Source organism: Bidens hawaiensis, unplaced genomic scaffold, assembly GCF_021521415.1.
Source record: "Bidens hawaiensis isolate Kalapana, Puna unplaced genomic scaffold, B.hawaiensis_p1.1 tig00029600_1, whole genome shotgun sequence".
Classification (NCBI taxonomy): domain Eukaryota; kingdom Viridiplantae; phylum Streptophyta; class Magnoliopsida; order Asterales; family Asteraceae; genus Bidens; species Bidens hawaiensis.
In genome coordinates, this window is record NW_027494899.1 from 140,123 (window position 1) to 152,492 (window position 12,370).

Sequence of the window (12,370 nt, forward strand, 5' to 3'; positions counted from 1 at the left end):
AACACAAATTCGTAAACATAAATTAGTAAGCCAAAAAATATTTTAAAGGTGAGATGTCAAACGTTGAAACGCGGATTAAAACCACGTGACGATGGAATATTTTAAATCATGAAAAAGTTTCAGTCATTGTAAAGATGAACTATAAAAAATATGAAAATGAAGTTTAAAAAAATCGTTTAACCTACATGTAAAGCCGATACTTGCCCAAGTTAACGAAATAAAAACAATCATTTTTATTTATGAAATTATGTGATGAACAGGGCTAATATATTAGACGGGGTAGACGCGTTAAAGGGAAAGCTTTCATCATAGCTGAATCTAGATACTTCACTCACATCGCGTGATCTCACATGTTACCGCCCATTCGAGCTGTGGTCCATAAAAAGCTTGGGACACCGGTTAATGCAGCCATTATCATGACTGCTACAAACTGCCTGGTCACGAGCCTCAATGTTCTAGCAAATCTTCTTTCCATATCTTGGGACATCGGTTAATGCAGCCATTATCATGACTGTTCATATTCTTGCTAGTGGCAATCGGGCAATTGTGAGACGATACTACTCAACGGGGGTGACAAGGGGCCAATATAGAACCATGCTGATTATCTTCTTGGTGTTGACCGTTGTTCGGCTACTGGGATGGGTTTAGTTTGGGCATAGGGAGTAAACTGTTGGTTTGTGTATCTGTTTGTTGTGCATACTAAGAAAAATATATATATTCTGCACAAGCAATTGCGCTGAACCACTTTTGTTTGAAAATACAAAAACATGCACATGAAAATCTGCTAATTTCATGTTAAATCAGCAACTAGTCACCCCTGCAGCAAATCTAACGAAAAAAATACACATGGAACTCTGCTAATTTCATGTTAAATGTCTGAATAACAGCAATGAAAAGTTAAACCAATTACTATTATAAAGAGATTTTCGACTATCAAACGTAATTTTGAGACATTGTAATGCAAAACTAAAACAAATACTCAAAATGTAGACATTGTAATACAAAATTTAAACAAATACTCAAATATAGACATTGTAATACAAAATTAAAACAAATACTTAAAATATAGCATAATTTGATCAGAAAGTTCCCTACAACTGCCTGATTCAAAAGGGTCCAGATGCACCCTAAACTTCTTTACCTGCATCATATTTAAAAAAAATGAAAGAAAACAAAGTTACGAGTTCTGAACAGTTTTGGAGAATAGAAAAACATATGAAATACATACCATTCATGAACTAATTTTATCATCTTCTCTTATTTTGCCTCTTCATGATCACATAGTTTGCTTCATCAACAATTGCATTGACCCATTTCGGTCTTCCGGTTGATAGCATTAGATATCCCAACACGAACCCAAGTAAGATTCCACATATGTATCCCATCATCACCACTTTCCATGCAAATCCACTCTCATCTTCATCTCCATCACCTTCAAGTTGTGGTTCGTGCAGACGCTCACTGCAATTTTTGGGCAATGGAAACCCACAGAGTTTTGGATTCCCTCCAAACGAATTCCCTTCAAATGTGTTGAACTGTTTTCCTTGCGGAATGTGGCCCATGAGATGGTTTTGGGACAGATTTAAGAACTCAAGAGAGGTCACATCAACAAGGCTTTGTGGGATCTCTCCTGTGAGTTGATTCCATGACAAGTCTAACGATTCAATTTCTGAAATATTTCCAAGAGCCTGTGGGATTCGGCCCGTTAGGCTGTTATGGGACAGGTTGAGCGCTTTCAAAGAGTTTAGATTACCAATGATGTTTGGAATCTCCCCTTCAAATTTATTGTTTGATAGATCAACAATAGTGTACTCAACGAAAAGTCGCGTGAAAATTTGATCCACTCCTTTAATCGTAATAGTGATAGAGTAATACATGTTACCCGTTTGCATATATTTTGGTTCTGTGTTACTTGTTACCACATTCTTCATCGCCTTGAAATTTTGAAAATATTTTGTAGGGAGTTTGCCTACAAACCCATTTTGAGATAAGTCAAGAACTCGCAGACTTGGAAATGGGAAATTAACAAAGGAAGAGGGTACAATGCCACCATGAAAATTGTTTGATCTGAGGACGAGAACCTGTAAATAGGGAAGATCTCCTAACCAACCCGGGAATGTGTCATTTAAGTGGTTGTTTCCCAAATCAATTACACTCAATTGTTTACATTTGTTTAAAGAAGCTGGCACCTTTCCTTCTAACTCATTTCCATTCAAAAGAAACCCTTGTAATTGGCCCCAATCCTTGTATACATTTGGAATGGTGCCCGTTATCGAGTTATTTGAAAGATCCAAAAGTACCAACCGATTCCCTCCTATCTCCCCTACCCAATCAGGAATGTGCCCATGTATATCATTTCTTGACAGATCTAAGTATCTAAGAGCTGTCATGGATCGAATGGATGCCGGAAACACCTTTAGATTGCAAGAGGCCAAACTAAAGGACCAAAAATTAGGATTGACATAATGATTAGCATTATTGGTGGTAACAGATATACCACTGAATGACAGAATGAGTGTAACAAGGTTTGTGAGGCTTGATAACAATGTATCCAACTCCCATTCACCAGTAAAATTATTATATGAAAGGTCTAGGGAAGTGAGGTTGGTAAGCCGTTGAAATGTTTGCTGGATGGGGCCATTATCAAGCACATCAATCTGCCCGCTTAATCGATTGTTATTATCAAGCCAGATATATTCTAAAGAAGAAAGGGTAAACAATGAAGAAGGTAATGTTCCAGAAAGCTTGTTATATGATAAATCTAGATATTCAAGGGATCTAAGGTTACCTATGGATTTGGGTATCTCTCCTGATAAGCTTGTGTCTGCCAGACGCAAGTCAATTAAAGATGTGAGATTGCCAATTGAAGTGGGTATCTCTCCTGATAAGCTTGTGAGTGACAGATCCAAGCGAGTTAAGGAATTGAGATTGCCAATTGAAGTGGGTATCTCTCCTGATAAGCTTGTGGATGACAGATCCAATCCGGTTAAAGATTTGATAGTGCTTGTCCCTGATAGATCTAAAACCGTGAGAGGGATGATAGTGCTTGTGTTAACATTGGGAAGTGGACCAGAGAGATTTTTGTTATATGACAAGTAAAGTACTTCGAGATATTCCAGACTTAAGATGTTATCAGGTAACCTTCCTTGTAAGCCGGTGTTTCTAAGCCAAAGTGATCTTAGAGAAGAAGAGATATTAAGATAGGTGGGTAAAACAAAACCTATATTAACTTCAACAAGTACTGAAAATATGAGGTTGCATATGCAAATTATCAATCTCATTCCCATTGTTAAAGAGATCAAGTGAAACCAATTTAGGAAGAAGTGTGATCTGTGAAGGAATATGCCCTGTGAAACTGTTTCCTGACAGGTCAAGTTTTTCCAAAGACTGAAGACTGAATATGTTGATAGGTAGGTTTCCTTGCAATCCATTGGAGCCCAGATTTAGCAATTTTAAAGAAGAAGAGATATTCAGAGTATTAGGTAAAACTGAAGAGATATGAAGATATGCAAGCGAAAGTTCTTTCATAGCAGTAGAATTTTGAAGCAGATTGATGAAAACATGAGGTTTTAAAATAAGATCAATCCCACTGTTAGAGAGATCAAGGGACACCAATTTATGAAGGTGTGAAATGTCTGCGGGAACTTGACCCGTAAACCCACAAGAAGACATATTGAGATGTGTGAGACTATTAGAAAGCTTGCTTATATGAGGTGGAAACTGAGAATCAGTAAAATTATTGTAAGCAAGGTTGAGTCTCTGGAGACGAGGAAGGTGAAAAAGAGTCGTGTTAGGGTGGATAGTACCTTGCACCATGCCACAACTTAGGTCAAGACCGATAACATCACCGGTGGAGCGGTCACAAGTTACCCCATTCCAATCACAACAGTCCATACTTGTGTTCCAGTTTATAATTTTTGGAATATAACCCGAACCAAGCCAATCTTCACACTCATACAGGGTATCATTGATTGAGGAAAGGTTTTGTTTGAACAGAATCAAAGCATGGGCTTGTTTAACCGAACATCTATGAGTGGTGTTCATAGAAGATGAAGAGGATGAACTAGGAGAGAGAAAAATAATAAACGAAAGGAAAAAGAAGAGCAGCATTGAATTACTCATTTTTGTTGTTGGTGTGTTTCTAGTAGCTATACATATTCATACTTTGGTACAATCTATATAAACACATTATGGCTATTTGTTCAATAACGTGTCTTTTGGTTTACAAGACTTTGATTTGGTCATGTCTTTTAGGGTTTTGGAAGTATACTTACAAATATCTTGTAATGAAATTAAGCAAATTGGTTTCAGGATGACAAATATCATAGACACATTATTGCTTCATAAATCAAACATAAGGCAAACGCGTTACAATTGTCTCAAATAGTGAACATAGACCACAACTTACATTATCATATTCCATATGGAGATATAAAATGTGGAGATAAAAAAATATAATAAACAAAAAAGTGAAATTTCATCAAACGTCTCAAAACACATACTCTGTCCAATGAACTGAAAATATATAGATTGGTGCCAATAAAGCTGGCTAATTTATTGATTTCCTCAAACTAGCATGGTTGTTAGTAACAAGGGATTCATCCCCAAAGAATACAAACGTAAATGATTTCTGTCTCCGATATAAATGCTAATGATTATTCAAAACTAACTAAAAGCTGTACGGAATTGCAGCATCCACAAGGCAACCTGCATTATGAAAAACCGGGCCTCTAATGAAATCTGCTCAAAGCAGACAAATAGGTAGGTAAAGAGCGAACTCACATGTGACAACTTTTCCTCAATCAATGCCTCTGAAGAAACTCTTCCAATGATTATGAAAGACTCCACAGATGGTCTTTGTATCTGTCGATAAACAATATACAAACCTCACTTCCACACACTTTCAAATTATAATTATTATTATACATGTTCAAAAGACATTTATAAATTTGGTAAAAAAGAAGATACCAAAGCGTTATTTACAGAACGCAAGCAATCATTGGTCTTTAACATCAGCAGGATAACTCGAGGTAGTTTATGCAAAAGCACTGTGATTTGCGGGAAATACTGAGAAGCATACATCTGCAAAACAAGACATCAACAGTCAAAATGAAAAGGCCCAAATGATTCAATTGTTAGTTATGAAGGGTGAGTCAGTTCACCTGACGTTCTGAGTGATCATTGCCTTGTATGGCAAGATGGTCAACTGCAGGGTCAATGACCCGATTCCAAGGCCTCATTGTAAGAATCTCTGCAAATAATGCATAAAGATCCTCTCCGGCACCCAATTTCATGCAATTTTCCTTGATTCCTTTCGCATCAGCCTGCAAAAACATTCACATGATAAGCTTGTTGATCACGTAAACATGGTAAGAAGATAAAAGGTGATTATTAAGATTCAAGAAAAACACCTTCCAGAGGGCAGCATAGTTGGTCCTAGTGGAAACGTCAAGTTTTTTGTACAGACCGTGGTCCAGCAGTACCAATTGTGGCTTTCTTCTTCCTCTTCATATACATACAAACAATAAAAACATCAAATAAAATTTATAAAAAACGGAAAACATCAAAAAAAAAAGAACAAATGAAAGTGCGACTATGAAAGATGGTCGACTCCCATAAGGAGCAGATTTTGTAAACGTTATCATTTCTTATATTTTTAATATTTAAAATCATCCAGGTCTCTTATCAAATTAGATCAAAGCTACGTTGTATGAGAAATTTGATAAAAATAGAAAGCTTTTACATTAAAAAACATAGTAAAAAAATGTATGATTACAAGTGTTGTTTAACAATTAGATGTCATACCAAAAATGCCACTTTTGTGGGAAGGCAGTGGTGCGAACTAGCAAGTTGGCAGCATGTGGGTCAATGCACAAATCCATGTTTAAACATCATCTCAGCAAATGTTTTACTCACCTGTATTGTCAAATATTAATAACATACGAAGCAAAAAAAGAAATAATGGCAATTTACTATCTAGAAAGAAAGAACTTACTAGCCTTGCAATGTCATGAGGGTTGAGTCTCAAACCAAACACAACTGTGGTTATTGCCAAATATCTCCATTTGCAAACGCACTCATAAAATAATAACAGCCAATGACATAAACCTGTAATCAAATGAGGGAAAGATCCAATGCAGAGTATTAACAATCAATTCCACTGTCGCATAATCTGCAGCTGCGGTATCTGTCATGTGCATATGTTGTACCTGCAAAAAGAATAATAAGAAATGAAATGAATAATAAGAAAAACTAGTCAAAAGTGTATTCATAATAAAACCTACAATTGGGATAGTCAAAGTAATATCAAAATTCGAACTTAGACCAATATTGGAGAAATCTATCAAAGAGAGATAACATCACCAGTTGGTTGAGACGATGGTTTTGAAATCCAAGATCTGAAGAGATCGATGGAATTAGGGTTATGATTAATTAGGAATGTTTTGGTTTTTCAGCGCATCTGGTTGCTTATTATATATATATATGACACATATATATATTTTTAACCCATGGATACCTACTAAAATGCCTGAGATTAGGATTTTAGACCGGAATGTTATAAACAAAAACAAATAATTGTGGATGTTTAAAACTTTTTTATTTTTAAGAGTCTGTGAGCGTTTACCCTGGGGTTAAAATATTAGTTTTGTCACTCTTAAGAGTCTGTTAAGTTCTTTTTGGTTATCATTAGCTGTTAATAACGACAGACTCACATTTTGCAATCTCTGAAAAGTTTTTGATGAAAAAAATCCTAACTTTTCTTTCCATTCTCTTTCTTTTCTTTTAATGAAAAACTCAATAATGAAAAAAGAAAAATTTTCTTATCTTTTCTTTTCCAAACCCTCAAATAAAAAACTCAAGAATGCAGTGTAAATTTAGAGAGCCCCGATGCCGCATTCTGGCCAGACTATGCTGTCATAGGTTCATAGTCGGGCCCACACTGGCTTCAGAATATGGCTTGGGCGTTCCCTCGGGAAACCATACCATTGACTGCCACTTGAGAGTTGTGCCACCACAAGAGCAGAACTCTTTGGTGTAACACACGGTAGGGAGAAAACCCGGGTGAGCTTAGGTTTTGAACTGACAACCTTTGCATAAGGCCTAGCCCAAATACTTCATTGTCAATATCCACCAAAAGTGACACAAGTGGGATTCGAACTTGAATCTCTACTGAATAACCCAAGCCTCCTACCATCAAGCTACACATAATGATTTAACTAAAATAACAATTATTTAATACTTTCTTTTTATTATATAAAATGTGAGTGAGAAGGTGTGATTGGTTAAAACATATGGCGGTATGGCCCCACACAACAAGCCCTTAGCCCGCCAAGCTAGTGACGCCACGAGGGCTCTTATATTTTGTGCCCCTACGGAATTAGGACACCTCCAATAGTGCCTACATGACACCATCTCAAAATTCCAAAAACCAAAGTAACAAACTATTGACACCATTGGAGTGGTATCATCCGTCAAAAGTGGTTTGTGGGCAAGAACTCTTACAAATGGTTTAAAGTGGGCCCAAGTAATTCCAATAAAGGGGAAAAAAGGTGATCAGATGATAATTTGAAACATAAACTAGATAATAATTATTGGAAAAGAAATGAAAGTTTTTATATGTTGCTTTGAAATCTGATGTGTGATGTTGAGTTAACGGTTTAAAACAACGATACGTGTGTTAAATTGGAGATGCTCTTAGGATGTGGGATAAAGAGTGGATGAGGAGGCAGCCTGACATGTACACCACCCTACAACACTTGGTTTTAAAATGTTTAATTTTAAAAATTTAAATATCAGAAAGTTAAATGTATTTACAGAGAAATAAAAAAATCAATAACTCTTAAAAAACTTAAAAACGTTAATTCCATAGCTCTGATTCTCATAAGCGTAGCTAACCAAATTTGTTGTTGTCTTAAGAAAAGAGGGTTTCATTTTGAATTTTGCATGTCACAAAGCAAGACGGAATGGGCACAGAAATACGCGCCGGTGATAGCCAATATGATCCAGTATCAGCGGGAAGCACTAGGCCGTGTGGCGCGATACCAATGTAAAAGACACCCAAGCAGATTTTAAGCTCAAATTGAGACATTTTCTATTTTAACAGTCAATATAGTTTTTTATATTTCAACCGTCAAATGCAGTCGGGCAATTTCTTTAAAAAAATATTTTTTTTTACCAAGATTACTTAATCCCGTCTCCTTTAACAAAACAGAAATAAATGTTGCATTTTCTTTCATGCAATAAATTGCTTTCTTATTGATTTTGACTACATTAACTAGTCTTAATTGGATAGATTCATTCATAAAATTAAATACGGATAACTTCGTCATCAATACGGATAAATTTGTCACTTTTGTAGTGTCACGTCATAATTCATAAAGTGCGTTATTACGTGTAACTAAACAAAAATAATCCACATAAAGCACACATTATCATATCAAATAAACATCTTAAATCTTATCATAAATATATATAAACGGAACCTTTAGAAGCTCTCTGGTTACTCTCTACATTCCCTCAAGTCATCAGATTGATTTATTTGTAAATGGGGACTTCTCATGCATTTGACCCAAATTCACGAGTACGAGTTTCACCAAACCCATATAGCCCTTAAACGGGTTATAATATCTCATTAAATTAAAAATTAATCTCATCAAATATTTGATATAAAATCCTATAAAATAGGGATATACTAAAAAATAATATCTGATTTTTTTGTTAAAAGATATTATTTATAATTAAGAAACAATTTTATAGTAAAAAAAATAAGCGGGTCATGGGTATCACCAAACCCAGATAGTTTTTTAACCGGCTTATAACATTTCATTTATTCAAGTCAAATGAAAAACAAAAATTTTGGCGGGTCAACCCAACCCACTCTGACCCTTTAAGATCATCAAGATAAATTCATTTGTTTATTGCTGAAGAGAAGAAAACTAATTAAAGTATTCATGAAAAAAAACTAAAACATCTAATTATGAATAAATTATTGCTGAAAGGTAAAAAGAAAGAAAAAAAATCACTTTCTTTGATTAATAAATTTCTTAAAGTTTTGAGTAAAAGAACAAAGTTTTGAGTAAAAGAACAAGAACTATGCATTTTCAAATATGTCACATAACTTAGGTACAATAAGCATTAAGTAAGCTTATTCTTAAGGAGTAAGCTCATATCACCAACTTTTTACGTAAACCTTGTTATGACACCAGAGGAATCACTTGAGCAAACAGATTTAGAAGCGAAAGCTTCTGCGTGGTCTAAAGAAAAGAATAATCCAAGTGAAAAGATAGCATATCATCATATAAAATATATAAGTTAGTTCATGAGAAGTAAAAATTACCATAAAGGGTTGAAGAATGTTCATTAGGACCAGTATCTGAAGCTAACTCATTACATGGTGCAATACTTAAAGAAAGATATGCTAATCCACTCTGAAAAAATTTATATCAAATAGTAAGTTTTTGTTTAACAACATAAAAGATAAAAAATCAAACTATTGATTTGTTAATAGAGGTGTCATGCTCAATAACATTAGAGCACTATTTGAAGACAAAATGTTCTAGAAATAAGATATATTCATGAAATTAGCTAAACAAAAACTCATCTAAACATTTAATGAATTAATTAACATTTTGGAAACAGAATAATTATTTTGAGTATGAATCAATCAATTTATTATAAAAGGATTACATGTAATATAAAAATAATCTCATTAATTAGATTAAAATGTCAAAAAAATATGCGGTTAACATAAATGGTTGAAATTTAAAATTGAAATAGATAGTATACATTCACAAAGTATTGAAGTCAATCATGATAGTTTCAGCCACTTTTAGTGTGTTTTTTTCTTTTTAATAAAAATTTGTGAAGACAAGGGAATTAGTAAACCGCATTAACGGCAGAAAAGATTCATGATTGGGGTTGGTTTTGTGGTAAACACTAAGGGGACTAATTCAGTTTTTGGTACTTTTAAGGTATACAAATGAAGTGATTGAATTATTTTTATCAATTTGTATAGATGGTAAGAAAATCTGTATCAGTTTTGTATTTGGAAATTGGTTTACTTGACAATAAAAGTCATATATTAACTTTTAACTAAATATAAAATTTCAATGAAGTTTTTGGCATTTTAATACAATTGTTCTTATGAAACATCAACTTTCAAAAGTCAAAAGAATACTATTTTTCGCTGATATATGTGTTCTTGTCACAACAGAGCAAAATTTATATAATAATGAGCTATGGTTCAATGTAGAACTCTATTTTAATTAAGTGAAACATTTTTAAACTTATATATTTGTTTGACTAATCTTTAACTGCCTAACAACTTGTAGTTTGTGAAGAGTTGTAAATCATGTTTTTTGGGTGTTTGGATATGGCTTATCATGAAGTTGAGCATCAATATTTAACGTCAAGAAATAAAAGTATATAAAATATTACTTCAAAATACACGATTACTAAAAAAATTCGGCAACTTACCTGAATAGTGTGAGGAAACAACTTGTTTTGATTACCAATTGCTTAATCAACTTCAAGAAAAAAAAAGATTGTTCAATAACGTGTCTTTTGGTTTACAAGACTTTGATTTGGTCATGTCTTTTAGGGTTTTGGAAGTATACTTACAAATATCTTGTAATGAAATTAAGCATATTGGTTTCAGGACGACAAATATCATAAACAAGTTACTTCATATATCAAACATAAAGCAAACGCGTTACAATTGCCTCAAATAGTGAACATAGACCACAGCTTACATTATCATGTTCCAAATGGAGAGCTAGAACAAGATAAAAAAATTAATAAAAAAAATAGTGAAACCTCATCTAACATCTCAAAACACATACTCTGTTCAATGAACTGAAAATATATAGATTGGTGCCAATAAAGTTGCCTAATTTATTGATTTCCTCAAACTAGTATGGGTGTGAGTTAGTAACAAGGGATTCATCACCAAAGAATACAAATGTAAATTGATTTCTTTTGGTCTCGGGTATAAATACTAATAATCATTTAGTACTAACTAAAAGTTGTACGGAATTGCAGCATCCACAAGGCAACCTTCATTATGAAAAAACGGGCCTCTAATGAAATCTGCTCAAAGCAGACAAATAGGTAGGTAAAAAGCGAACTCGCATGTGATAACTTTTCCTCAATCAATGCCTCTGAAGAAACTCTTCCAATGATTATGAAAGACTCCACAGATGGTCTTTGTATCTGTCAATAAACAAAACACAAACCTCACTTTCACATACTTTCAAATTATTATTATTGTTATACATGCTCAAATGACATTAATAAAATTGGGTAAAAAAAAGATACCAAAGCGTTATTTACAGAACGCAAGCAATCATTGGTCTTTAACATTAGCAGGATGACACGAGGCAGTTTATGCAGTAGCTCTGTGATTTGAGGGAAATACTGAGAAGCATACATCTGCAAAACAACACATTAAAAGTCAAAATTCAAAAATCCAAACAGATTCAAGGTTAGTTATAAAGGGTGAGTGAGGTAACCTGAAGTTTGAAGTTCTGAGTGATCGTTGCCTTGTATGGCAAGATGGTCAACTGCAGGGTCAATGACCCTATTCCAAGGCCTCATTGTAAAAATCCCTGCAAATAATGCATAAAGATCCTCTCCAGCACCAAATTTCATGCAATTTCCCTTGATTCCTTTCACATCAGCCAGTACTAAAGCCTGCAAAAACATTCACACGATAAGCTTGTTGATCACGTAAACATGGTAAGAAGATAAAAGATGATTATTAAGATTCAAGAAAAACACCTTCCACAGGGCAGCATAGTTGGTCCTAGTGGAAACGTCAAGTTGTTTGTACAGACCATGGTCCAGCAGTACTAATTGCGGCTTTCTTCTTCCTATTTATATACATACAAAAAAAACATCAAATAAATTTATAAAATGGAAAACATCAGCAAAAAGAACAAATGAAAGTATGACTGTGAAAGACGGTGTATAAAATGGAAAACATCATCTAATTGTAAATATTAGCATTTCTTATATGTTTAAAGTTTAATATATAAAAATCATCTAGGTCTCTTCTCATATTTGATCAAAGCTCTGTTTGTATGAGAAATTTGATAAAAATCGAAAGCTTTTAGATTAATAAGCATGGTAAAAATATGTATGATCACAAGTACTAATTGCGGCTTTGTTCGTCCTATATATATACAAAAAAACAAACAAAACATCAAATAAATTTACAAAAATGGAAAACATCAACGAAAAGGACAAATGAAAGCATGGGAAAGACGATATAAGAAGCAGATTTTGTAATTGTTAGCATTTCTCAAATTTTTAATATACAAGAATCATCCATGTCTTATCAAATTGGATCAAAACTATGTATGTATAAGAA

At 33.8% G+C, this 12,370-nt stretch overlaps 2 pseudogenes across 1 annotated transcript in view; both read right to left on the minus strand.

Moving 5' to 3' along the window:
- Positions 1–1,098: 1,098 nt before the first annotated feature.
- LOC143579099 (receptor-like protein Cf-9) lies at positions 1,099–4,193 on the minus strand (annotated as a pseudogene).
- Positions 4,194–4,633: 440 nt separating this feature from the next.
- LOC143579091 (putative ABC1 protein At2g40090) overlaps positions 4,634–12,370 on the minus strand; it is a 53,210-nt pseudogene continuing 45,473 nt past the window's right edge. Inside the window, exons 8-12 of the transcript XR_013143394.1 lie at positions 11,779–11,870; positions 7,388–7,399; positions 5,163–5,324; positions 4,969–5,082; positions 4,634–4,863 (exon numbers count right to left, since the gene is read on the minus strand). The product of XR_013143394.1 is annotated as a putative ABC1 protein At2g40090 (transcript). The remainder of the gene's footprint in view (positions 4,864–4,968; positions 5,083–5,162; positions 5,325–7,387; positions 7,400–11,778; positions 11,871–12,370) is intronic.